Source organism: Otolemur garnettii, unplaced genomic scaffold, assembly GCF_000181295.1.
Source record: "Otolemur garnettii isolate 467f Iridium unplaced genomic scaffold, OtoGar3 scaffold00004, whole genome shotgun sequence".
Classification (NCBI taxonomy): domain Eukaryota; kingdom Metazoa; phylum Chordata; class Mammalia; order Primates; family Galagidae; genus Otolemur; species Otolemur garnettii.
The window spans coordinates 4,390,656-4,396,069 of NW_003852399.1; the positions used below are offsets into that span (position 1 = coordinate 4,390,656).

At 44.2% G+C, this 5,414-nt stretch overlaps 1 protein-coding gene across 1 annotated transcript in view; it reads left to right on the forward strand.

Moving 5' to 3' along the window:
* FAM84B (family with sequence similarity 84 member B) overlaps positions 1–5,414 on the forward strand; it is a 23,581-nt gene that overhangs the window by 7,613 nt on the left and 10,554 nt on the right. The window lies entirely within an intron of this gene.

The window sequence follows — 5,414 nt, forward strand, 5'->3', positions numbered from 1 at the left end:
AAAAAAAAAAAAAAAAAAGTTATTACAATTGTGATAAGTGTAACAAAGGCAAGGTAGAGTTGTGTGGGAGACGATCTCTCTAGTCAGTGAATCAGAAGGCTTCCCCGAGGAAGTATGCTGAGCCTTGGAGGAGGTGAAGGGGTGCCAGGTGCTTTGGAATGGGCACCGATTACAGTAAGACAGGCCGGCTGGAGAAGGAGAGACTAAACCTCAGGTGTTCTCAAATGGCCCATCCTTCATGCTTCTGATGCTCAGTTCTCCTTGGGGCTCTTCCACTGTGTGTCGTCAAAACTTGTTTGTGCATCTGAAGAAGTAACACATGACCAGGAGAAGGGATTCCCCCCTCCCCCAAAGTTTAAGTGAGTGAATTTTGGATTTTGGTTTTGCTAGACTAGAAAGTCCCCAGATTATCTCAAGGTTATGTTGTGACTATGGTTTGAAGAGAGTGAACGTAGCAGTGGTTTTTCGGGTGCATTGAATTAGGAGAGCAAATGAATGGCTCTGTCCTTTCCTCCTCCAGAACTGGAGATTGTCCTGTTAAAGCTATGGATGCCTTAAATCGCCAGCCAGATTATGAAGTGGAGAGTGAAAGCAGGCCTTTGCCTGGTGCAGTGAGTGGGCAGGTGGCATTGGCCAGGCTGGATAGACGTAATGGTAAAGTGGAGCAGGAGGTTTTGTAGCCTGTCCTTTACAGCCTTGGGCTTGTTACTGGGGAGGAGGTTATTTTGTTCACTGCTGTAATACGGTTTCCATTGCCTTGTCACATGTAGTCATAACTGACTCAAAAGATGAGCACTTCACTGCTTTCTTTGGGAAAGTCGTACAAAGGGGTCAACTCCCAGAGTCTGGTTGTCTTGATGTTTAGTACATTCTTCAAACCTCATAACTTTGAAGATTCATAGTTAAAAAAAAATGCTAACCTTGTCTCAGTGCCTGTGTAGCTCAAGCGGCTAAGGTGCCAATCACATACACCAGAGCTGGCGGGTTGGAGTCCAGCCTCGGCCTGTGAAACAACAATGATAACCACAACCAAAACCTAGCCAGGCGTTGTGGCGGGTGCCTCTAATCCCAGCTACTTAGGATGCTGAGGCAAGAGAATCGCTTAAGCCTAGGAGGTGGAGGTTGCTGTGAGCTATGACACAATGGTATTCTACCCAGGGGGACAGCTTGAGGTGCTATCTCAAAAAAAAAAAAAAAGAAAACCAACCAAAAAACAAAATGCTAACCTGCAGCTAGAGGGTCTGACCTAGGCACACAACTACTGAATGGTGGTTAAGGTTTTGCTGGGGAAGCATCTGAGTTTGTCTACTTCAGCCTCTGCTTATTATTAGGGTGCTAACCTTGGCAGAAGTTCCATACTTTGTTGGAGACTTAATTTCTTCTTCTGTAACATGTACAATGCTAGTGCCACTGGTCAATTCACTTAACTCTCGAAGCCTAAAGGTTGGATTTTTTTTTTATTTATAAAATAATACAATTAATATATATGCAATCAAACATATTAATGTTGGTTGTGAGGACAAATGAAATAGTACATGTGGCGCCCAGATCAATAACTATTATTAGCTAGGGGAAAGGGGGTACTGTACGTGTTCAAAAGCCCAGGGAGCGAGGTCTTCCCTTTCGTCTTGGAAAATTTCTAAGCTGGATATGAGAAATTGGTATGATAAGTAAGATAATTCTAGGCTCGGCTCCTGTGGCTCAAGTGGCTAAGGTGCCAGCCACATACACCTAAGGTAGCGGGTTCGAATCCAGCCTGGGCCTGCCAAACAACAATGACGGCTGCAACCCAAAAATAGCTGTGCGTTGGGGCGGGCGCCTGTGGTCCTAGCTACTTGGGAGGTTGAGGCAGGAGACTCGCTTGAGCCCAGGAGTTGGAGGTTGCTGTGAGCTGTGATGCCACAACACTCTACCCAGGGGGACAGCTTGAGGCTCTGTCTCAAAAAAAAAAAAAAAAAAAAGATGATTCTAGTTAATACTTCAGTTTAGCAGATGCTGTAGTGTTTGATATGTTTCTTTGAATTTTGATCTTTGGTAGATAAACTGTTCTTCATTTACACATTTTAGTATGTTTGTTCATTAATCCAACACATCACTTACTGAGCATTTTGAAGGTACTAGGCCCTGGATAGCCAAGAAGGGATTTTGCAGTAATAACATGAACTATGATGGTGTCACCTTGTCCCATTTTAATCACCACAGACTTTCTGTGTAGATACTATTATTATCTTCATTTTATAGCTAAGAAAACAGATTTAGAGAAATGGAGTGATTTTCTAAGATCTCATAGCTAATAAACAACAGCTTCTGGCCTGGAACAGGAAAGTTTGTCTCCAAACGCTCAGGTCACAGTTCTTCCTCTAGAGGATCATGTGACCCCTCCTCCCCCTTCCTCCTTCACCTCCTGGAGAAGACTTAGAACCTCTACCGCTCCACCAAGCGCATGCACTGTTATCTGAATAGCACTCTATTTTCACTAGTATTGCCGCAACCCTGGAGGCAAGAAGAGGCAGGAACAAGAGCAGAGGCAACTTGGTCAGGAGAGACTTGGATTCTTACCATGAACAGCACCTGTGTTTTATCACCCCACTCTCCTGTGGTGGGGCACTGGGACTCTCTCTCCAACTGTTCTACTGTCCCTCCTTGGCCATGATTCTTCTCTCCCTATACGTAGAGGTCAGGCCACACCGGCTGCTTCACAGCACAGCTCCAACCCCTGACCTGCAGTGTGACCTTGGGCAAGGTAGTAACTTAGCCACCTTGAATTGTCTATTTCAGAAAGCAGAGGTCCATGGTGGCTCATGCCTGTAATCCCACCATTTTGAAAGGCCAAGGCAAGGAATCTTTTGAGCACAGGATACCTGCTGGGGCAACATAGTGAGATTCTGTCTCTATAGGAAATAAGAAAAATTAGCAGGATGTGGTAACATGCTTGTAGGCCAGCTACTCAGAATGAGGATGACACAGGATTGCTTGAGGTTGCACTGGGCTATGATCACGCCGGTGCACTCTAGCCTGGGCGACAGAGCAAGACCCTGTCTCTGGGAAAAAAAAAAAAGCAAAAGTCAGGGCTGTTAGGAATGCCTACTCCATAAAGCTATTCATCACCTAGCAGAGACAAGAGAAGTAGGAGTAAATTAATTCACATCTTTATCCTGGAGAAAGTATTCAGAGATTTGTTTAAGTTTTGCTTCATTCTATACTGATTTGTTTTTCTTAGTGCAGTATATTTCTCAATGATGTTTGGCTCTGCTCTTGGCCATTACGTCCCTGCCTAAGAAGAGAATGCTCTTGTATCTTGGTAGATGTGCATGTTTTATTCTGCTTTATTCCCCGGGAGTCTGTTTGTGCTCACATTGAGCAAAGAAGGTTGTCCATAAAGCCATCAAACATTTACATTAGTACTTGTTTGTTAGTTAATAGACTATTTTTAGAGCAGTTTTAGGCTCACAGAGTTCCCACAGACCCCTCCTCCCTCTCTCCACACAACCCCCCACCATGACATACCGTGTCAGTGTGGGGCAGTGGTTACAATTGACAAGCTAACATGAGCATGACCTTATCAGCCCAAGTCCATGTTTACTAGGAGTCACCATGTTGTGCATTCTATAGGTTTTGACTAACATATCCACATGATAGCATCCTACAAAATAATTTGTCACTCCACTTTTTCTCCCTCTTCATTTCTTTTCCCCTCCAGCTGAGAATTGGACTATTTTCAGCTGATCTTACCCAGCCTAAGAGGCACTTCCCTACAAACCTTCTGCTGTCCTCTCCAGGCCAAATGATGCTCCTGGCTAAAAGCATGATCCTTCGTTCCTTCAGTGTTCACTGAGGCCCAGCAGGCTCTGGGGCTGGAAAGAGAAACACCACGTGGCCCACTGCCCGCCCATGGTCACTGAGAAGACAGGCAAAGAGCAGAAGCAACATCTTGTGATGAAGTGGGATGACGTAGCTGGGGCAGGTGCCAGGCCCAGGAGGGCCTGAGCAGGGAGGGCTGACCCCAGGGGAGGGTGGGAGGGGTTCGGGACAGATTTCTTGGGGAGGGTAGGTCTAGGTCTTATCAGAGAAAATTCCAACATAATCCTGCTCCCATCTCATCAGCCCTTTGTTTTAATGGTAAAACACACTTCTGCCTCTGTAGGTGGGTGGTGCAGTGGGGTGGGGAACAGGCGTGAGAGCACACAGTAGGAATTATTTGAATAACTCCTGTTTTTGCTTCCTGCTGAAACAGACTTCAGCTAACGAGGTTACTTTGTTACAAACTCTAAAGTGAACTGAAATGTACTGAAATAAAATGTCCACTGATCTTTGGCACTCCCACCCAGCGAACCTGCTCTCTCTGTGTTGGGAAATAGCCAAGAGGCACTTTGGGAGTCACTGCCCTGGGCTGTCACCAGGGCAGGTGACCTCACCAGGTTCTGGAGGCTATACTATGTTCTTCTGTCAAGTGGGAATAATATGGACATACTTGCCTACTTACAAGTATACAATAGCATATTGTTTAAGTGGTTGTACTTTATTTTTACTACCTGACATTATGTCAAGTGGGAATAATTCATTTGTCAAGTTATGTAGATGATCACTAACTCCTGACACTCCAGGACATCACCCAGAGCCAGTCCTGGCATAAGATTACATGTGGAGGGATTGGTTGTTATCATTTTCCATTTACCCTTTCTCAGTTTTGCCTGGGGTTCATGCATGACTCTACCAAAATTCATAGATGAATTTCAGATTGGGGCAGTTTCTGTCAAACAGACTCAACCAGATTTAAAATGGTGTAACCAAATGTTGCAACATTTGGCTTTGTACTGGTTAGAACTCTCTGGCCCTGAATGTTTGAGAAAATATCACAGATAATGTGTACACACACATTCGTGCCATCGAATTACACGCATCATTTCATCTGAATCTTTGGTTTCTCCCCATCATGACAAACTAAGAGATGAAGCTCTGGGTATTAACAGCACCCTAAAAATGGGATTATTCTTCTTCCTCCCAGTTAATGCCTGTCTGTTTGCCCTACCTATCAAAATGTTTTTGTTAATATAACTTTATTACATTTTTTATGTTTCAAATGAATATGTACTAAATGTAAAAGAAGTTCAAATGCCAAAGTATAGAGTCCCCTGGGCTGCCTTCTCTCCACCCATTAAGTTTTTTGCATAGCCCTTCTAGACATTTTTTCTGTCAACATTCAGATATATTTTTTTTTCACTGAAATTATATCATGCTACTCACATTTCTCTGCAATTTTTAACTCATCAGTAAATCAGGACTTTAATATTAGTGCATAAAGTGTCTGGAACATTATTTTTAACAGCTGGCTTGAGCTCAGCACCTATGGCTCAAGTGGCTACGGGGCCAGCCACATACATCTAAGGTGGTGGGTTCAAATCCAGCCTGGGCCC